We start from the raw sequence: 23,666 nt of genomic DNA on the forward strand, positions 1-23,666 counted from the left end.
TCATCCCCACTCCCTGAACATCCCTCAGCCAGGTGAACCTCCTGCACTGGTAAAGCCCCAGGGTCTGGATCTGAAAGCAATGGTCTTGTCCTGGCCACCTGGACGACAAGTCCCCAAGGACTAGCGGGTGAGGCACCCTTTGGTTTCCCACATAACCTTCCCCTATGCAAGGTGGAAAGGTTTGTTCTTCTCCGAAGTTCTCTAGTCTGAGGACTCTGGAGAGGACAAGTGGAAACTTTCTGCAGAGGCTCTTGCATATCCACATTATTACTCTTTGGCTGTGCTGGTTAGGTCTAGATGTTAACCCTAGTTCCCTGTGAGTAGCCCATGAACTGGGATTGTGGAAATTCAACATAACCAATGTCTTTATGAGGCTCTGCTCCCATCCATTCCCATACAGGGAAGGTCTGGGAACAGAAATCAGACTGCCATTGATCTTGTAGTGTAAATTCTCTGGGTGAGGAAGGAGGCTCTTGAGGAAGGGTGGCAAACTCTGGGAACTCTATTCCTATAATAACCTCTTCCCGAAGTCCAGGCATAATGACTGATGCTACTAGCGGGGACTCCCCCCTGATACTAATGTACGCTGGTACTCGGGGATATATCTCATTATCTCTGTGTACGCAGGTGACTTTAACCATGGTTGCATGTTCTAGATCTACTGAAGAGACCACATTGGCTCTTATGGCTGGTTACTGTCAGAATCAACCAATGCTTTTACTATCCTCCCATTTACCAGAGCTTTTTCATATGTAAAATCCACTGAGGATCGGCATAAACATATGCTAAAGGTTTCCAGATCTTCCTATTGTTCTTCCCATTCCTCTCCTCTTAAACAACCTATTTCCATAGGCTCCTACTTTTGATTTTTGGAACAATGCTGAGCTAAATGACCTGTTGCTCTACATGAGAAATAGATGGGTGGTGTTGGCTTAATCCCTCTTGGTTCCTCTCTCCTTAATTCTTCTTTAATCCTAGTGTCAGGTTTTTTTATTTCTACTTTTTCTCTCGAGGTCCACTCTCCGGTTCTAGAGAGTCCTCCTTGTTCTAAATGCAGGTTTTGAGAACAGTAGGGTGGTTTTAGGCCTTTTCTATCTTCATTTTTATGGAAAGGATGGAAATGTTTTACTGCATCTGAATGGTTTTGGGCAGTTTCAATAGCCAGTTTAAGAGCGGGTTGATTTAATTGTCATACAGCTTTCTGTAGGAAAGGACGTAGTGAGTTGATAAACTGCTCCAAGATGATAATTTCTACTAACTCTTCCATGTTTTATTGCCGACCCATTGGGCGGCAGTGTTTTTAATTCTTTCTCCTACTTCCAGAGGGGTCTCACCGGGGTTTAATCTAATGGACCTTATATATTGTCGATCACAATTACTGGTCTGACCTACTCTTTTAAGGAGCCCTTTCCTGATGGATATGAAGTTAGCTCCCAAGGTTAGATTAAGCAGCTGATAGGCGGTTTGTAACTCGCCTCTCAGTGGGGGTCCCAAGTAGCATTTTTTTTTTCTGTCCATCCCAGTTGCTCAATCAGTTTCTGGAAATACAAAAATAAATGCCTAAATCTTCTCCTTCCTGGTACGGTTGTAATATCCCTTGACGTAATAGGGGTCTTGCATGTAATTCAACTAATCTCGTCAAATTTTCTTGAAGGCGACCCCCGGTCTGCATTTCATGGGCAGCCAGTTAAACTACTATTGATTCAATATTAGTCATATGTTCAGGGTTCTATGTTCATTCTTCGCCTGTTTTTTTTCTGCAGCATTTTTTGCCCAAAAATGGTTGCTGAAAAAAATAATCGATTCTTTTATTTTGTTTGGGGGGCCGTCAATCCCCATTCCCCTTTTATTTATTCCCTGTACACCACCCTACCCCTTATATGCCTTCCCCAAATGTGTCAATGTTTTTTTCGGCAAACATATTTAGGCAAAAGTGGCGTAAAAAAATAAATGGGCGGTGAAATGAACGTCGTACTATTTTCAGAAGGGGTAAGGGTTCCCTCTGTCAGGCTTTGATACTCAGAGAAGAAAAGCATCTCAACCAATTCAGAGAAACTTTCCAAGTCATCTGACCGTTCTGAACTTGACTTCGATGAAGGCGGTTTAACACTGAAAATTATAGGTTCCGGTAAAGGTGGGTTTAAGATGCTCGGTCTAATAAATATATAGGAGGGTCTTACTTTTAAGACTATTTGGTCCCACTGTTGTATGTGGTAATGGGCTATCGCAAGGGTGTCTAACAGTACCTGGGTTTTGAAAAACAAATCCTGTTTGTTTAACTGGCATGTGAAGTTGGGAGAATAAGATCTCTTTAATCATGGATATTCGATCAGAATCAAGAACTTCAATAATCCTATTCTTTTCTTCGGTTGGGATGACAGTTACCAGCATGGGTTCTCAATCTGTATCAATTGATTAAGATCCCAGTCTGACACCATATGTAGGGAAGGCATGGTATCACACGTATTGACAGACACAATGGATACAATTTGTATAACCTTTATTGTACATGTTGGGGTTGGAGAAACTCCTATTTTGCCCTATAACTAAGATGGGAGTAGTCTCGATCATCAAACGATAAACAAAACAGTCCTAGTGGAGTCAGTCAAATCATAAATGTCATATGCTAACAAAAACCTAATGCCTGCCCTATCTCTTGTACAAAAAGTGTAACAAGGTGAAATGTATGCAAAAGGGAAAATCTGTGTTCAAATGATAATGTGGCTGAACCAGCTCTCCTCCCCATGTTAGACTTCACAGAGTAAGGCAATCCTCGCAGATTGGATGACACACTCTGGCTCAGCTTCCAACACAATGCACAGTTAAAAACATGGATCGAGGCCCACCTGGCCTTCCAGGTTAAAGTCACTTCCTCTGACTTCCAAAATAATGCTTTAACCAAAAGTTCATAAGGATCCTCCTCTGCCGGGCTCAGACCTTTCACCACACAGTTCTCATAGGTCCCCCTCTGTCAGGGGTCATACCTCTCACCACACAGTTCTCGTAGGTTCTCCTTTGTCGGGCTCAGACCTCTCACGATAAAGTTAAACACACAGTTGCCAGGGGGCTCCCTTCTCCACGCATATACTTCAGGTCTCCCTCAGTCGGGCTCAGACCACTTTCGGATGTTGAAGTCTTTCGAATGTGCATGGCTTTCTTTACAGACCACTGCAGGACCACTTTCTTTTTCTTTTTGTTTTTTTTTATTGGTTAATCAGATTTAAACCTTTAACATCTCTCCATTATCAAGTTCATCATCATTAGATACATGTCCAATATTTCTGGAAGTACGATGATTTTCCCAGAACCAGTTCGCTCAGTCTATCCGGCCTGCTTGAATTAGCTCACAATTCGGGACCATCTTCCTCCTGATCCAGATTTAGGGATTCAACAAATTTTAATGCATCTAGTGTTCTGCCAACTTTTTCAGCTGTCATTAGCCGCTCCCAGTATCCCTCTTCCATCTCCTCAGAAATATTAATAGTGTAACTTCCCATGTATACCTGACGTTTCGATGCCAGCATCGGAGAGGCTAGCATCACATGCCTGACAGATTCTAGTTGGTCCTTGTTTTTACAGAACCTGCAAAATGCTGTTGATTTTTCAATAAGCCTTCTTCTCCATTTAACCTCTCTGGAATGCCATATGTTAAGCCTGCAACGCATCAGCAAATCTCTGTAATGATTAGATGGAAATTTCAACAAGTACGGTGGGAGCATATTTAGACCTTTTCGTTCCCAGATGATATTATGGCACAGGTTTCTTGACAGTCTATTTTCCTGTGTTTCCTCCCAGTCCTTTTCCCGGATAGTTCTTTTAGCCTTATCTGGATTACACTTCAAGGTATCTTCCGAGATATCTAACTGTTCCAAAGTTGATTGACATCACTTTTTCCAATCGTGGAAAATCGTGTCTCCATTTGGTACCCCGGTCCGTGCTAGGATTTTAAACGGCTGAGGTGGATTGTCGAGGATACACTTTCTATAGAGGGATAAGGTTTTCCATAGCAGGATTGAGACCATGGATTGGAGCCTTAGTTCTGTTCTTATGAGTTCTAACGGCAGCGAATTCAGGAGGCGCAAGATCTTTCGCCAGAAATAGGACTCACATAGATTCCAGACTTCCCATTTTAGGGCTCGAATTGCCTCCGCTCCATACGTAATTACGGCCACCACCTTTTGCTTGTAGAAAGTTGTTATCGGCGTCAGGGAAAATTTACCATATCTGCGATGTGAACATTTTCCCTGGTTGGTCAAGGCCGTTAGTTTTTCCCGAATCAGTGCACAGTGCGCCTGTTCGTTGCAGTTTTTATTTATCCTTATCCCAAGATATATTGTGGTATCCACCTTCTCCAATTTTACCTTTTCCAACGACCACGTCTGGATTTTCCCTGCTGATTTTTTTCCGCGGCATGACCTCATGGTTCAAACCATGGATTTTTTAATGTTATTTTCATGTCATTGCCTTTTAGATATTTATTAAAGTCCTCTGTCCGTCGCTGTAGTCCTATTGGCGTTTGGTCTACAAATACAGCGTCATCCGCATATAGCATCCATGGTACCTCAGTTCCATTTACCTTCGGGGGGAAGGCACAGATCTGGTCTTGAGTAATCTTCATGCCTGCCATGTATAGGACAAAGAGAAAAGGGGCTAACGCACATCCCTGTTTTATTCCCCGAAAAGTTTTGATCTTCCTAGATAGCCCTCCATTTGCTGTAATTTGTATCTGTATCGAGGTGTCAGTGTATAGGGCTTGACTAGCTTCCAACAGGTCTGCCGGGCACCCCAGTTCCTCAATTTTAACCACAGGCGCTCTCTGTTTATAGCATTGAACGCCTGTTCGAGGTCAATAACGGCCAAGTAAGTCGTTTTTTTTCCTTCCAAAGCCTTTGCCTTTAGCAAGTTGATCAGAAACAGGTTAAGGGCAGTACCAATGCCACTTACGAAGGCTGTTTGTCTCTCGTCCAAGATTTTAGTCTGAGTGGCCCATTTTTTTAAGTCCCTTAGCAGGATAGACGCGAATAGTTTGCCGATTGAATCGGCCTGTAATTTCTGGGGTTTCCACGATCCCCCTTTTTATAAATAGGCACGATGTAAGCCTCAGTCCACGTGGTTGGAATTTGCCTAGCTTTTATTATTTGTTGGAAGAGTGCGTATATAAGGTCGGACCAGCCTTCACAATTTTCTTTCAGCATTTTATTGGAAATGCCATCTGGGCCTGCTGCCCTGGAGGCGCTCTATCGAATTCCAGGGCCCATGGTGTGTCATCCGCCATCTTCTCTATGACATTTTCCTGGGTTTTCCCTTCATACAGTGAGGTGTAATGCTGAAACCAGTTTTCCTACGAAACTTGGTTAACACCTATTGCCGATTCAAGCCCTTGTTGTTAATTAGGTCCCACGTACTTGTATTATTTGTTGATATTGCGGCTATCATTTTCTCTGCATCTCTTTGTGTTCTCAGATAGCGAGTTGAGCGCAGCCAGTATTTAAATGTTTGCCGGCACTTCCTCAGGAGTTCACATTTCTCTATGCTGTTGGCCTTTTTTATGCATATGAGGTCCGCTCTATATTGTTTTCATCTGGCAAATACGAGTTTGTCATAGGTATGTTTTTTTTTCAATTTGTTTCACTTTTGTTGAATTGTGTTTGACCACAAAGGCTTCCAACAACCATTTATACTCTACCACCTCATCACCTTTCTCTGTGGCTTCCCTGTATTCCTGTACCAATTTTGGTATGCCCTGGTTTTTCAGCCTCAATCGATTTCTTCCCCACGACACCTCCGGTTCCATCATTCTTTTACTACCTGTGGTTGATCTTATTTCCCAAGCAAGTTTTGTTGCAAGCAAGCAGTGACCACTATTCGCTTGTTTAGTTATTGTGAATGAATTTATCCAAGCAAGCGTGTTACCTCCTACAAAACAGTAGTCTAGGCATGCTCCCGATTTTCCACTGTGCTATGTATTAGCACCCATTAGATCTCCTCTTGTCTGGCTGTTAACATCCTCATATCACAGATTTGCATTTCCTTCATCCATTTTCTTTTCATTTCCTAATAGATGTTCTATTTCTTTGATTTTCCCCTCTTTGTCCAACAGCTTGATATTTAAATCCCCATTTAATAGTATCAACTGATCTTTTTCCTCAGTCATAGATTTGTCGATTGCATTCATGATGGATTTTAGATAGGTCACCTGTCTCTGCATGTTTTCACTCCAATAGGTGGTAATCAGGATCATCTTTGCCGGCTCCTCCTTTTCATCTGCTTTAAATGCTTTATTCAGTATTTGCACATAGGGGTTTGGGATGTAATGTTCAAGCACTTGCAAAGGACTATCCAATTTCTTTAATATCATAAATCCCGCAAATGGTCTTCCTTTCGGACCCTTTATGGCCGGGTTGATGTAGACTTCATAACCCTCACACACTGGTGGCTCACGCAGACAAGATTCCTGAATGGAGATAAGGTCATATTTGGCCAAAAAACGACTGTCCTTGGAGAACAGATGTTGAAAGCCTCTGGTGTTCCATGAGGCACAGTAGATGGGTCTATGCTGACCCTCCTCACTCTATTGTTTCTTCTTAGAGTTTAAGGTGCTCGCCAATCCATGACCAGTCGTTTGTTTTGTTTCCTGCTTTATTCGGTTAGTTTTCACCTTTCTTGGGTTCTGTGAGTTGTCTACCGTAAACCTCAGGGTTTTCAATTTCTCGTCAATTTTGTTTCGTTATGGATGGGTTTACTTTTGGATTTTTTTCCCCCATCTTTTTCATTTTCTTTTAAATCCTTTTTTGTGGCATCCTCATGCGCTGATCTGTTTTTTATGCATTTTTTTTCGGTAGCTTTTTCCTTATTGCATGCTGAGTTCTCCTCTTTGGTTTCCATTCCTGCCTTCATTATTGTTTTTGGATTGTTTTGCTTGAAATCATCGTCCAGATCCTCTAATCGGAAACCCTTTTTTTTAGGATATCACTAGCCGCCAGGAATTTCTGCTTGATCTTGTTGGAAGTAAGATGTAATATAACTTGATCCATCCTCTGTTCCCTTGGGAATTCCACTACTTTTATGTCATCAGTTGATATCGTGCGTAGGGCTGAAGTTTGGTTGCAAAGAGTCATTACATAGCTCCTGTTTAACATCGCCCTTCTAGGGCCATTGGATGCAGTTTCTAGTTTTAGGCAGCATCCTTTGGGAAGAACAGATTTCCTTGGGATTGGTGGAGACGACGACTCTTGCCTTTTCTTGGGTTCAATATGCTCCCTTTCTCTGTTATTATTATTTTGTTTTGGTCAGGAGTTTCCTTGTTGATTTCGTGCATTCATCTCTTTATTTGCCTGATCTTTCCTTTTTTGTTCCAGAGTTTTAAAGTGAGTGGACTCTCTTCCAGCATCATTAACAGGTTCTCTTTCCGAGGAGTCAGCTCTTCTCCCTGACTTCCTAGAGATTTTAGGGAAAGTCTCTATTTGAGGTTTCTTACGATCTGTAGAATTTGAGCCCGGATCAGCGGTATCCCAGTTGTCTATGGTTTGCCATTCCGATAGGCTGATGCTTTCCCAGTCTTCCTCATCACTGTTTTTGTCCATAAATTCAATCAGGTCGTTTAGATCCGCTGGTTGCTCCAGCTCTTCCCATGTTTCACCTACTAATGGAGCAATATTTTTAAGATGATTTTCCCCATTAACCTCTAAGCTGTCTAAGTCACACGTTGTCAGTTCTCGTCTGGGCTTCTTTGCACACTGTGTATTTTCTCTTCTGGGAGGTGTTCTTAGATGCCTCAGAAACGCTCTTGAGCCATTTACCTTTCGTTTTAAGGCTTCATTTTTTGTTTTTTTCCCATTTTCGTTTTTTTTTTTGCTACCTCATTTCCCTTCTGATGGATCTGATCCTTAGGAGTTCCTCCTGTAAAAATGGCAAAGTTGGATTGCTGTGGCTGAGAGGGTAGATCACGTTTTACCTCCCTCTTTTTTCCAGTCAGAGATAAAAAACACTTCCTCAACAGCTAACTCTTTTTGTTTGGGATGGATACCGTTGCCTTGTTTTAATTTCATTGGGCCTTTTCCTCCTTTGGGATTTTCTCCCAAAAGGTCTCCATCATTTTTCTGTTTGTACAGGCTTCTCATCCATTTGCAGTCCTCAAGGACTGCCTCCATCAATAGTGATTTGTCGTTTGCATCCCTTCTCGCTAATTCACTGAGGTGATTTTGCCAGAATTGTGTTAGTTCTGCTTCTTTGTTCATTCGTATATTCAAACTCTGCAAAGACAAGTACACTTGCATATTTCCCTCTTTTATTCTTTTATTCGTGTGTTGGTGGTAGTCACTTCTTGAACGGAGTCTTTGATCACCTCATAGAGTTTTAGAAAAGGGGCCAGTGTGATATTTAATGAGGCCATAAACACTTTTTGAATGTGTTCCGTGTCCTTTTCTCTTCTAAGTTTACAGGCTTCGCTTATTATTTGTGTGATTTGGCCTTTCAATAAGTCACTTGGGCGCAGATTTGCATCATCCAAAATTGGTGTCTGAGTCATTTTCCTTGCCGTTTGAGCCTCACAAGCTGGTATTTGTGAGTTTAGATCTTTCAATGGGTCACCTGGCCATAGATTTTCCTCTTCAAGGGTTGATGTTTGAGTCATTTTCGTTAGTGTTTGACCCCTCTGATGCTTTGTTGGTATTATAACAGAGTCCTCAACCTCGAAGGAACTCCCTTTGGCTTGTTCTTTGTCCAATGCTGCCATCCTCTCGTTTATTAGGGAGAAACTCTTCCTTTTCTCTCTTTCAATTTTTCCCGTCAGTAATGTTATGTCTTGAATGATTTTATTTGCTAGACTTGAGTTGCTCAGGCTAGCTGGTGGCACTACTATTCCATAGATTTCTGGGCTTCCTGATGAAATTGCCCTCTCAGAGTGCCTCTGGGCTTGCTTATCCCCACACACAGGGGTGGGATGCGTTCTAATCATTTCCTTGAAGGAACTCAAGTGTAGACTTCCTTTTTCCCCTTGATTTTTTGAAGTCATAGCCATTTCATCATTTTGATTGCTATTTTGATTGCCTTTGTCCTTAGAATATTGGTTAGAACCTTGGTTTCGATAATCTTCCCTGTAAGGCTGGAAGATATCAAATATTACTGGGGCTACCTCTGTGGAGCCTAAGTGTTGCGATTTTTCTCCTGCATCGATACTAGAGTCCTGTAGGGCTTTTTCCCATTGACCCAACTCAATCACGTCCCACTGGTCTCCATGTTCCCATGAGGCCTCTGATTCTAATGGTCCACTTGTGGTTCGATTAGGGGGTATCATCGCATGGCTAGATTCCTTTGTGGGTATCTTTGGAGTCTCCCTTATTCTGCTTTCAGCCCCCACCTCTGCTGGACAGTCATGATGGTCAGTCATGCCCTTACGCATGGCGGGTATGGCCAGATTTAGACTTCCTGCTAGTTCACCTTCTGTCTTATCCAAGGAATGATGTCCTCTGCTGGGGGGAATAGAGGATTGAACAGGACTATGCAGGTCATCCCTCGCACCAGTTTTGCATCTTGACTCTGTCTTTTCGATCTCAATTTCTGGTCCCCGATTGTCTAGAACTTTCTCAAAGGATTCACCCAAAGGCAAACTAGGTTGATCCAGGCTTCCTTCGGGCTCCTTTACGGGAGCAGGACAGTCTCTTGGGGTAATTTCATCTGATTCACAGACATTTTGGGTGGCCACATTCCCCTGCTCTATATAGACGTCAGACAACTCGGATGGTGTACGGGCTATGGATGGTTGGCTCGTAGTCCCTACTGCAGTGGGTACTGTACAGGCCATGGATAGCTCAGGGGACTTAGGAGCCAACCGTAGGGTGTCGTCATTTACTAGAAACAGCAATTGGTTTGTGTCCGTTTCCGTGCTAGCCGTGTTTGCCCCCACAGATAGGCTCTTATGCTTTTTAGTACAAGAGGGTAAACTGGTCTGTTTTAACATTGTCCTTTTCAATGTTTGTTCAGGGCTCCCATTAGCCTCTGGAATTGAGGTGAATCTTTGCCTTACCTGGAGGCAGGTTCTCAGTCCCATTGCTGATGTATCTGGGGGAGCGGGGGCTGACTTCATACTGTCATGCAGCTCCTCTATGTGATGCTTTATTGTTTTAGTCGAAGTCGACTGCCTGTCGCCAGCAATTTAGATTACTGGCACAGCCACAGCAAGCAGCACAACAGCGAAGTACTCTTTCCTTCTCCGCTCCTTCCTTGTCCTTCGTTACGTGCCGCGTTTCCTTCGTTTCCCTCACTCCTCCAAAAGCGTCCAAACAGCTGACACGCAGCAGGTGAGGGGATCGCAGCCACAGCACAACAGCGAAGTACTCCACCTAGACGATGCCCTTTGCGCGCTCGGGCTTAGCTGACCACTTTCGCTCAAAGGTCACTGTTTTATTGCTATTGCTTAAACAAAGTACCTTTCATGGAGACTTTTGTGTGGGCTACTTCCATTCTCATCGGACCACTGAGAAACGTAGTATCGATGATCTTACAGCTGCATTTTACTTTAAAGTTCATTCACTGGGCTGCCTTTCTTCACATCTCATCCACACGCGTGTAGCCTTCACTTCTGATATAATGTTGCTACTTCATTCGCTTCAACACACACTGGTCAGAAAGGTAGCTTTCCAACTCACCAGCTGTATGTGCTTCTTTCTTGGTTTGCGATTTCCAATTTACGAGTCAAGGTTAGTAGGAACTGGATCCAAAAGCGATGGCCCTGGGTGACAAGTCCCAAGGACTAGCAGATGAGATACCCTTTGGTTTCTCACACAGGCCAGTAGGGCACATAGTTCCACTACTTCGCTTTGTACACTTCGACCACTGCCTAGGAGTACCTCTAGTGGCTAACGTCATAACTTGGATTGTGATGAGAATAGGGGTTGAGATGGTCTGTTCTGGCTGGACCATGACCCCTAACTGTTGGGTCCGTTGGATGATGATGATGAAACAGAACTTTATTTGGCGGTTAGAGTCATAAAAGCATCAAAATACAAAATACAATTCATAAGAAAACCACATCATAAAATGCTAATATAGCATCACATTAACACTGATCATCATATCATTAAAACACAACAATCACTTCTATAAGTACAAACTAGACACAAGATAGTTGGGTTATACCGTAAAGAAAAAAATAAGGAACCACTACCTATTAGATCTTCTCAGCCAAGCCCGGTGCAAACATTTTGAAACAGAAAATACAGCAACCTGGTCCTTAGCATTAGTGCAAAGCTCTAGCACAGGTTGCACTGACCTGGCATTCCTTAATTTGAATAAAGCTAACAGATATCATAATCTGAGGTTCATATATCTAGCACAAAAGAACACGAGATGCATGGCAGATTCATTTATGGCGCCACAAGCTACACAAACAGAACTATTGGTGGGCTTCCATTTTGCCCTGAAGGATGCTACTTTCAACGTATTGGTGCACAGCTATATATATAGTGAGGGAGCGTACCCAGGACTGACATTATCGAGGTATTCCTCAAATCCATATAATGTTTTGCAAGTCATGCAAAGGCGCCCTGTGCTTAGTGTCATGCAATCCTGCTTCATTAAATCAGTTAGCGCTTCGCTGAAAGCTTTCTTAAAACTCAACTTTGAGCCTGGGGTTATGCTGTGCGGCATTTCCAAGAGTAGAGGCAAATCAAGTCTTGTGAGCTCTACACTTACAAACCTAAGCCAGGGAAGTGAATGTGCCCCACTTTGTGTTAAAGAATTGGTTAGCGCCAGTCAGCAGGGAGCTAAGTGCTCATTAGACCAAATCCTGACCCAATAAAGCAAAGGTCCCGTAGGCAAGGCACCAGCAATTGGAGGCAGATTACACTCCCAACGAAGACTGACTATTGGAGCCCCCTTTGACTGCATCAATAGGGTCCATAGGAAGTCATTTTCTACAACACTGAGGAAGGATACCCTTTGATGGAGCCAGAGCTTGGCTGCGTATATGGCCAGAGTCAAGGCCTGGGATCTATAAAGTTCCAAAGCAGGGGAAACAGCTCTCCTACCATGGGTATTAAAAAACCTTTGGATTCCCCCGCATTATTTATCAATTGTCACTACTGCCTAATGCTGATCGTCAGACCAAAGTAAATTTTCAGAGAACCGGATACCTAAGTAGTCGTACATGACAACTTGTGTCAGGACCTGGCCCTCGCTTTCAATTCTCAGGATAGTCCTCCTTGTTGACTTATGTCTACACACCATTGCCCTCATTTTTTCGGGTGTTAATCACCAGTTTTAAACTTTTGCATTTTCTGGTGAATATGTCAAAGTTGTGCTTAAGGCCCATAGGTGAGGTTGACAGGATAACCGTGTCATCCGCGAAGAACAGTGCAGTAGCCTGTCCTCACCAAAACTTGGGGGATCAGGACAGTGGTTCACAAGTTCCCTTATGATCTCATTGATATAAAGGCCAAAGAGTAAGGGAGCCAGCACGCAGCCCTGCCGCAGGCCCTTCTCTACAGACAACGGCTCAGTTAGTCCCCCCCCAGGCCCCATCTAACTGATTCTTTGTTACTGGTGTAAGGAGCATGAATATTATTTACAAGGTTCACAGGTGCACCCTTCTTGCTCAGTGATACCCACAGCAGCTCACGTAGTACACACACACACACGCTGTGCGGAGGTCTAGGAAAATTGCATTGATTCGAACCATATTGAGCAAGATGTATTTTGACAAGATCAGGCCCAATCTGAACCGCTGATCTATTGTACTAATGCCCTGGTGAAAGCTTGCCTGAAGATGGCTTATTGCCTCTGTTACGTCTGCCCATGTCTGCAGGTGACCCAAAAGTACCTTCACCTAGATCTTTCCTGTAGCATCAAGAAGTTAGATGGGCCTATAGTTCTCGTGGGCATGCCTATCACCCTTCATATAAATAGGCACAATTTCCACATCGCACCAGAATAGCAGAACTCTGCCAGCATCTGCCTATGTAAGGAACTCATGGTGGCAACAGTAAAGACAGATCACAGTTCAAGGGTGTTTATTGAACTTTATAATGGGTGTAAAAAATACCTAATCTAAACCTAAATCTAAGATGGGAGACAGCTACAACCATCAAATAATAATAAGGCAGTCCTAGCGGTGGCAAGTCAAATAAAAAGGGCCTATACTAAAAAAAACTATTGACAATCTTTTCTATTAAGTTACCAAAAGAGTGTGGGATAATGTTCACCAGAAAGGAAAGAATTGTTCACAAAAATGATAAGTCAGGATGGTATGGCTGGGTCTCCCTTCCCCAAGTTTTAAGCACGGGACAAAGCGGGACTTCTGAGCACAGCACACTCCTGGGCATTGTCAGCATGAGGCTCACAGTTCCAGTTCAATGATATCAAAACCTTCAGAGGCTAAGTCTCTTTCCCGACAAAGTCTCTTGCCTTAGAAGGCCTTCTGATTCACAAAGACAACCAAACAAAAGTTCCTTTGATGATTTTGCACCTGGGCTTTTGCTCTTCGCCCCTAGGATCTCCCTCCGCCAGGCACGGATGCCCCCTGCAACTTAAACCTTCCTCCAGCTCCGTCAAGTTCACTATGGCCTTTCAAATATAGCTTGTAATTTGTCTAGAGTTGTAATGTCCTTTTGAACAACTTCTCCTTGTGGACAACCCTCGGATACACCCTTTTCGGATACACAGTTCAACTTGCTTTATCACAGTACGGGATGCACTCTTGTTAGCTCTCCCCTTGGCATCCCTCCATCGGGTTGATATAGCTGCTTTAACACACTGTTCAGTTTACTTTGCTTTATCTCAAACTGTCAACCTGGGCCTCCCTCCATCGGGTTCACTATGGCCTTTCTTTAATACAGTTCAGGTACCTTTTCAACACAGTTCATGATTTGCTTATTTTCATCAGACAGCGAGTGTTCCCTTCTCCTAGCTTTCTTTCAGCATACCTCTGTTGGGTTCATACTTGCCTTCTTTCACAGTTCACCATCTTATGAGAAAACAGGGTTCCCTTCCCCTAGCTTTCTCTCTATCATGGGTCAGAGACTTTCGATTGTACAAAGGATTTGATGTGATCTTTGTAGGACCACTTTGACATCTCACGTCACCCTTTCCTAGGGCCTTCTGGTACTTGCAGTTTTCAATACAAAAGGGTCAGCAAGAGTCCTTCGACTGAGCACTCCTACGGCGCCTGACCACTCTGCAACTGGTCCCTGTCTGGGCTTTTACAAAAAGTTAAAACACACACAACCTGGTTTCAGGTTCCTGTGTTCATCTAATGTTGCCACTTGCAACCTTGGATCAGCACATGTCGGTTTGCTATCAGCTTCCTTTGACTGACTGGCTGTGTTTATCCCGTTGGCTGGTCTTGCCTCTGGAGTCAAGGATGGTATCACGGTAGCCAGCACACCTCCATGCCTGTGCTATCAATGCGGGAGGCCCCTGTGCACAGTTGACATCTGTTCCTCCACACGCCAGCTGTAACTCCTGGTCTTATGATTTCCCTTTCGGAGGCTTCACAGGTCTGGGTTGAAAAGGGCAAAGACAGTTCCCCCTTCGTCATCCTTCCAGGTCTCACCGTCTTTCTCCTCCGCTTGATCTGCCGGTTTGGTGTAGCTGTTTCCTTGTGCATTTGCCCTTGCTCGAAATGTGCTTTTGTGCTCCGCCTTTTATCCCTGTGGGGAAGGTAAAGGGCCATCAGGTGTGCATGGTTAGTGTGAATTGCCTTACTCTGCCTGACGCATGTGTTGTGACATGTCAAGTGGCTCTGGTGTTAGTCAGTTGTCTGTTAAAATGAAAGAAAGTATTTGTGTTGGAAAAGGGAGGCTACAGCTTCTGAATATTCTACAGGGTAGGATGGGGAAAAGGTTTTACAAGGATGGAGATACCGCTTCTTAAACTTCGGTGTCCCATTTTCACTTTTCACCTGGAACTCGATCCAATAGCGATGGCCGTGTCGTGGCCACCTGGATGATAGATCCCTGGGGACTGGTAAGTGAGACACCTTTGGGTTTCTCACATACCCTTCCCCTATGTGAGGTGGATATGCCTGTTCTTTGTCCGGGTCTTCTGTTGTTAAACCCGGGAAGAGAACAAGGACGAGAGATGTCCAGGAACTCTTGCAAATTCCACTGATTGGTTTTGCCCAGTGAAGGTAGAAGTGGAGTTATGTTTTCGGTCTCTCTAATCCCATGGATTGGGGTTTGAGGTGTATTTTTAGTTTCACAGGTTCCGAGGTTTCCCAGTCCAATATTGGAGAGTTTTGGGAGTAGTAGTTCCCCTGCCAAGAATTCTGGGGTAGAAAATCTCCATATGGAGGTGGAGTTTCTTGTACAAGAGTACGGAATGCAGGGAAATCCCTCCCCAGGATAACTTCTTCAGGGAGTCCCGGAATTATAGCTGATGGTACTGCACAGGGTTCGCCCCGGATTTCAATGCGCAGGTATTTTAGGATATACTTCATTGTCTCCATATACACAGGTAACTAGGGCTGCGTTGTCTAGATCTTTTGTAGGAATAAAATCGGCCAGTAAATCAGTTTGCTTACCACATCACTTAATTAAGGCCTGTACTTGCCTCCTGTTTACCCAAGCCTTTTCGTAGGTAAACTCGGTAGAAGGTTGACATAAACAGATGCTAAATTTCTCTAGCTCTTCCTCTGGTTCTTCCCATTCTTCGGCCTTTAAACAACCTATTTCCATACGTTTGTCTCTTATATTATTTGGACAGTTCCTAGCTAAGTGTCCTGTTTCTTCACATGAAAAACAGATTTGAGATGTTCTGCCCCCTTTTACTTCGTCCCTTCTACTTTCCTGCACACTTGACTGCGGGCTTCACCCTGGCGGGTTGGAGAACGGTGGGTATAGTGGGGGGCGTGGCCAAGTGCCATTACAGGGCCAACTTCCTCTTCCTCTCCTCTCTGCTCCAATCGCCAGTCACTTGTGCCCTTGACTGCGGGCTTCACCCTGGCTCGTTGGAAAACACCAGGTATAGTGAGGGGGCATGGCCGAGTGCTGCTACGGGCCGACTTCCTCTTCCTCTCCTCCAAGCACCACACACCTGCGCCCTTGACTGCGGGCTGCACCCTGGTGGGTTGGAGAATACCAGGTATAGCCAGGGGGTGTGGCCAAGTTCCACTACAGGGCCAACTTCCTCTTCCTCTCCTCTTAGCTCCAAGTGCCAGACACCTGCGCCCTTGACTGCGTTGCATAACGGGAGTCACACATGGAACATTCGGTTGTCTGCATATCTGTGGCAATGCCACTTTTTATTTGTTTGGCATGCTTGCCCTGTAAACCCAATACTGTGATCTTTTACTGACCAAAATCCCTTTTTTACTCAATAATCTAACACAACAAAATTAGACATTAAAGTAGTTTTCATGAGGAAAATGCAGATTCTATCTTTTCACAAAGTAATGCTCAAGCAGGGTAAGACAAGTTCTGCAACTGAAAGAACTGAAAGAAGAGGTGCCCAAATGGGTATATAGGTCTCAACATTTGCAGACAATTCACTGGTCGGGTGATTGTTGTGATAAATGAAATGAGCATCACGTCCAACGTGCATTGTTTGCTCAAAAGGGTTTCAGCTTAAAACACTTTAAATATAAAAACCTGTTTGTCATTCTTGTGACCCCAAAGTGCTCTTTGGTTTATGCAAAGCTGTCAGGTGGTTCTTGTTGCCCTCTCCTTTTCCATTGTTTTTTTATTTACCAGATGTGGGCAATTTACTCACTGGAACTCATACTTAAAACTGCAATGCATTAGAATAAGTGGAAAAACAAAATGTAAAAGGTTTACACTAGTGATTACATGTTTTTACTGCTCCAAAGCATTTAAAACCTTTTTTGAAGGTGGAATGAGAAATAGGGAGGTAGGAGGTGAAATGAATGTACTTCACCCCAATCCTACACTACCTGCAAAACCATCTAGTTTCACGCCTAGATGAGATTTTCATGCAGACATAAAACTAACGGATTCATGTCAAATCTGTCTTCATTTGGCACATGCTAAAAGTAGATGGATTACATTGGAACCCATTGTAAATTCTATTTTTCCCTGGCAGCTTTTACATTTTTTACAATATGGAAAGGAAATGAAAGACTAAAAGTGATTTCTTCTGTATTTACTCTTTCCTTGTGCACTCCATTTTGCAAAAGTGGAAAATTGTGTGCCGGAACCCACCAGCACATAAGTGTTAATGTTGGAGGACGCTTGCATGAAGTGACCACTTTTAACAAAATGAGTCTGTCTGATTAAATTGTTTATATACTAAGTGACAGTACATTTATTTAAAGACAGTGGGCCTCATTCCGAGTATGGCGGTCTGGAAATAAGGGTGCCGGTAGCAACGTATCGGCACCCTTACCTTACCGCCATACTACGAGAATGCCGGTAAGAGCCACAGATCCCCCAGCAGGCCTGCTGCCTGACCTTCCATGTTCTCAAGGCCCCTACTGGTATATCTCTCGCTTAAGCACTGGCATCGTTAGCAACGGTGTCGGTGCTTCAGTGACCTCATTTCCATGGAGTCCCAATGGGGAGTAACCGTTACCGCTGTCACTTGTGATATCCCCTGGCACTGGGATATCAGGCGGTGGGAAGGGTGTTACAGGGTTGCCAGTAACCCACCACCTGCCAGCGGGTTTTACCGACAACCACGTAAGGAGCCCCAGTGATTAATTTACAAACTGAGCTGGAGAGATGTATTTACAATATGCAGACTGGGTGCCAACAAGACCACCTGAGATCATGCTGCATGAAACAAAATGCATGTTTGCGAGGTCTCATGATTTATTGTTTGGGGCAAGCACTGGCCTTCCTGTTAGCAACGCCAATCAATCTTTTGACATCCCCCTTTCTAAGAGCCCACCTTTCAATGTTGCATTTACTGGATTTTTTCCTGCTACCCTAGAGAACCTATTGGAAACTGTATTGCCTTTTGCCCAATTTTTCTCAAATATGATACTGTAAATTACTTAAGGCTATCTCGCGATGTTCAGTCGCTTGCGCTCATTTTTGGGAGATGTTAATGACCCTGCACTGAAAGATATTCACCTCCCGCCTGTGACATTGAAACATTAACAATCTCAGTGCCCCGCATGATCCACCCTCCCATATCGCCAAAAGCTGCCTCTGTCTTTGACATACACGTAATGATGTTACTAGCCGTGCACACTGGCAGCTAGTACGTTTGGGTGACAAGGGTAAGAAACCTCCACCCCTTGTTTCTTTTATTTATTTATTTTTTTTCAACTTTATTTAATAATTATACAGAAAATAATACAACTGAGTAACAACAGAATGGGAACAAGTAAGAGATTACTCCATATACATCAGTGCAACAAAATGCAAATTACGACTAAATTAACAGCTATTCAAAAGGAAATCCGAAAACATGCCCACCCACCTATCTCATGGCAAGACGTGACAACACAAAACACATAAAAACAACAACAACAGGACAAAATATATACCCCTACCAACCCCCCAACCTCAATATCCACAAAATAAACCAAAGCCTACACCTCATCCAAATAAATCACTGAATGACCCCCATCTCTCCTCGTACTCAGTTTCCCGATGTTGTTGAATTGCCTGAGTCTTCACATACCAAGAGAGCGTCCGCATATCCGACACCCAGTTCTCGCAATGTGGCTTCTTCCTGGATTTCCTCACCTTCATTATTTGTTTTATGGCCATCAACAACGCTCTATCAATCCATTCCGAACAATCCCACATCTCCACACTTCGACTATCAGTTGAAAGGAAAATCACTGAAAGAAAAGTACGAGGCAGTGTCAAACTAGTTACCATATCAATGCAATCCAAAACCTCTCTCCAAAAGTCCAGCATTCTACTACACTCCCAGAGCATATGTAGATAGGTCCCTCTCCAGCCTCCACACCCCCAGCACAGATCTACATCAGCCAAGCCTTTCTCCTTCATTTTCACTGGCGTCCAATAAATACGGCCTAAAAGATGTTGGTGAATATACCTCAGATTTAAATCAACCTTGGCCCTCACCAAAGCCCTTCAGCTATTATCCCACAAGCCATCAGAAAGATCAGTTTCCAATTCAGACACCCATTTCATTCATAACTGATCCCAGGAATTCCTCATACAGTCCTGCAAAGGCATCAACCTAACATATGTAGAAACTGCCCTAGGAGACGTAGCAAAAATCTCACAAATCTGAGGACTACCACACAAAGGTCTGCTCAACATTTGCAATCTTTCCATCAGCAACCGCTCCAAAAGCCCATATCTACCCGCTTCCCTATTATGCAGACTATAACGATTAGCTAATTCTTCAAACGGAACCATCCTCCGCCCCTCCATACATCCCCTATTTTCAGAATGCCCCTGTTAGCCCAACCCCTCCAATTAAGCATTTTATTATTAATTTCTAAACCCGGATTCAGCCAAATAGAGGCCGAATTATACAAATACAAGGATTGCCCACACACCAGAATCCAAGTAACCAACACTGACTTAGAAATCACTAGAGTCTCCAGTTTTGTACCAGAATTCGCCAACCTCCCATACGAATATAAACAGTCCAGGGAAAAGGGATGCAGCATTTCCTTTTCCATTAAAAGCCAACATGGGTCTGATCCCCGCCCTTCCTCAAAGTAATAAGAAGCCTTCTTCAATAAAAATCCCCTACAATAATTCTCCAATACCGGATAACCAAAGACCCCATCTTTAACTCTATGCACCAAAATAAATCGTGGAATTTTTGGCCTATTACCTTTTCCCCATAGGAAGTCCATAAAAATCCTTTCAAAGCTCCGGAACACTCTTTCAGTAATTTTAAGGGAAGTGATTGAATAAAATACAGGACCTTTGGCAACAACATCATCTTGATAGCATTGATTCTTGCGCAGATGCGTAGAGTCAATCTTTCCCATCTTTGTACATCCTTCAGCAGAATTTCTCTCAATTTGTCTACATTGTATTCCACTGTTCTCTTAATATCGCGCACCAAGTAGACTCCTAAATACTTCACCGAAACATCAGCCCATTGGCAATCCCAATCCAACAAACTCCCATTCAGTGGGTTCATCTGAAGCGGGAAAACTACAGTTTTACCCCAGTTCACTTTATAGCCAGACAACTCTCCCACCTCCTGCAACATATTCCTCAATAAGGGTCCATCCACCTCCGGATTCCTCAAGACCACCGTCAGATCGTCAGCATATGCTAGGACTTTCACCTCATCATTTCTCAACTTCCAACCACAGATATTCTGCTCCTGCCTAAAATAAGCCAACAACGGCTCCAGGACCAAATTAAACAAAAGGGGCGAAAGAGGACACCCCTGTCTCGTACCTCTATACAACCGAAAAGCCTGAGACAAAACATTATTAACCCATATTTTAGCCGAGATATTGTGTTGCAATGCACCTATAGCATTCAGAAATTGTGGGCCAAAGCCCATCCGAAGCAGTGTGAAATTTAGAAATGTCCAATTCATACAATCACCCCTTGTTTCTACACTTAGTGAAACATGTAAGGTTTGATTAAAAAATACCCTTCCATCTTTCACCTAGCGCAATTCTTGGCGTGCCCTGAGGCAGCATGATCACCATGTGTATTGCACACGCGTGATGCCCTGGGTTGGCCAGGCACTCTGTAGTATGGTGTAAACTTCTTTCGGGAGCATCTCAGGAGAACTCATAGGGTGCCTCTGCCTTTATTTTATACCTGTGACAGATATTAATCTGGCCTGGCGAGAACATAGTCAGCACTGCTCATCTTGCTTTTAACATGCTGCTGCCTACATTTGACTTATGATACCTTTTTTGTATTTCTTGGGCATCATCTGCTGCAGCTGACTATTACTTTATGGAACATACAGCATGCTACTCATTTTTCTAAGGTGGGCAGGCTCATGCAGCACTGTCTGCTGGCATGTAGGTGTGAGCTACTGGCCCACGTGCTAAGTGTGCCCATCACCACTGCCTCAAGCTGCTAAGCCAGAGAGAGAATGTCAGGCACTAGATTGAGGCACAAGAGAGCCTAGTCATCTACAGCCCCAGCCCAGCCTACATCAATTCCTCCTCGAGTTGAAAAAAACATAACCAAAATCACAATCGTTAAAATGCACTGCATGAGGCGAGCATCTCACCCACTCAGTAAGTATTCAGGGAAACAACTGGATGAATACTTTGGGACATGACACCATGCGCTTCTCTGCAATATTATTTTCTTGTTTTTCACTTTTCATGTGATTCTCCCATGGTCTGCCTACCCCCATGGCTTGTATACTGCCCACAGCCATAGTAAGAGCTGAGCTCACAAAGCAAGACTGTTAGGATAAAGTGCTGCACTTATTAGACCCTTACCACTAAACCAGATTAGAGCTGGTAAGTGCATGGGGAGTAATGCTGATGGATCATAGAAGGGGATCATGGGAATGTGTGGGAAGAAAGAAGAGCAGGGAAACTGTTGGAGATAGGGATGGAGGAAGGCGTCCCACTGTTGGGAACACAAAGGGATGTTTGAGGAAATGGAGTGTGCACCTCGCCTTCAGTTTGAGACCTCTTCACAGAGAGGATCAAGATTGGATGGGCATGAATACAGACGGATTTCTACAGTAATAGGTCAGGTACTGAATTGGCCTAGCATCCATTATCACTTCAAGATGTCCCACCTTTAGAGAGAGACGGTAAAGAATGGATGATCAGGTAAATTCAACAAACTCAATGCAAGGCCTCCAAAAACAGACCAAGAAGCACATGCCTGGTCTTTCCCTGTCTTGGACTTTACAAATGGTTTGGTGTTGAGTTGGGCAACCCATGTAATTCCTTTACGTGCATCCATTCTTAATTAAGGGTGGTGTTGATATGGATACTAATCCCTTTGCAAATTTCCCAAGCCCCATGTTCCTGGGAACTGTTCTATACCCAACAAGTCTGATAGCTAGAAGGTCCTCTTTCTGTGTTAAATCATTTGCCCCTTTCCAGTATTATTATACCCATCCACTATATAAAGATAACAACTTTGTATGTCTGCTCTGATCCACTGAGCTCATCCTGAACAGCAGGTCAAAGGCTCTTCACCCCTGGGATAGCCACTTCAGCCGATCCTGTCTACCCTGGAGGGGTAGCCTTTGAATCCCTGTAACACTCCTCATGGCCATCCTGCGTGAGAGATGTGAAGATCTGTACCTATGTGCTAATTCTAGAGAACTACATTGTTTCAGGTTCTCTGTCACTAGGTTAAACATGTTTTTATGTAGCACTTCCTGCTTCTGAGCCTCTAAGCCCTGTAATAATAGGTGTTGTTAGCCATTGTAATGGTACTTAGTTTATAGACCTCTCACTGAAGAAGGGCTGATTTGACATTACCAGGCTTCGAACCTGTGCCCTCCAGACTAAAAATAAAAATGGTTGAGGAGAATGCTTAACTTGCCAGGTTACCTTATATGCGTAATCACCAGAAAACATAATTTCTGCATGTGACTTATTTTATTTACCCTGCGTGAATCCTCAGACACCCATCTTGCCTAAAGGCAAGGTTCCCAGTCTCTGGAGAAAATGCTCAGGCCCAGTCTTTATGCAGAGAGAATATTCTGCTTCTCTGTATGAATCCACCCTTGTCTAGGGTCAATGGTTTCCCTATCGGTATGCTACATTTCAGCAGTTATATAGCCCTGGGTGACTGATCAGAACATGTCCTTACGACAAGTGACACGGTGTATGTCCTAAATCAAAAACTCCGAACTAGATGTTCCTCTGAGTGACAGGTTATGTCCTTGGGTAAGTGATAGCCAGAATCCATACTTCCTACAAGTAACAGGATGCATTCTTTGTGTTCATCTCATGAATCCATTCATGAACAATTGTGTTTTTTTTAAATGTCTTCATTGCATTGTACTTGTGGGTCATTAATCCCGGCACATCTGACAGGGATTATACTTGCAGTTGGTCTCTGGTACCCATGTGGGTACTGTCAGGGGTCAGAAAGGCACGGAAGACAATTTGATAAAAGCTTTTCACAATAAGCCATTTATTTAAATTAAAAGGGTATGTTAAACGCCTCGCTTTCCCTAACCAAGAGTCTGTGAAACTAAAACTAAAGGAAAACACTAGAATGCACAAGGATATATTTCCCTAACACTTCTACATACTACAAACAAAAGCAATTCAGGTATTCATATGGCAGTTCAGGTTCAACAAAATAATGATTAGAACCAAATATTCTTGCGACCAGGGTCGGATCCCCTTCCCCAGGATTAAAGCAGAATTTCAAAGTGAATGTTCCAATCAATAAAGTTCATACTAATAGACATATTGTCATGATCTCTGCTTCCAAAAGGTCAGGGTTTTCCCAACTCCCTTGGAAGCAGATTCATAACCCAGGTTCCGAGTGCCAACCAGTCCCAATTGGGACCTTTTGGACCCAGTCCTGGCGCCAGTGGCACCAGGCTCATAAATATGCCCAGTCCCAGCGCTGGAAGCGCCGGGCTCATAATGCTTGGGTGGACTTACCTGCAGCAGACCATGCTGCTTACTTGCCTGCCAGTTGAGCCTCTGATCCTCTTCTGTTTGGAACTACTTTTCCTGTTGGGTGGGGCAGGAGCCACTCCCTAGGTTCAGAACACTGGAACTCTTCTGGAAAGCAGGAACTCTTTTCTTACCTAGGCGTGGCTGTGGAAGGAGACACCTAAGCACTACAGGAGGCTATTTA

Source organism: Ambystoma mexicanum, chromosome 10, assembly GCF_040938575.1.
Source record: "Ambystoma mexicanum isolate Mex_15411 chromosome 10, UKY_AmexF1_1, whole genome shotgun sequence".
NCBI classification, from domain to species: domain Eukaryota; kingdom Metazoa; phylum Chordata; class Amphibia; order Caudata; family Ambystomatidae; genus Ambystoma; species Ambystoma mexicanum.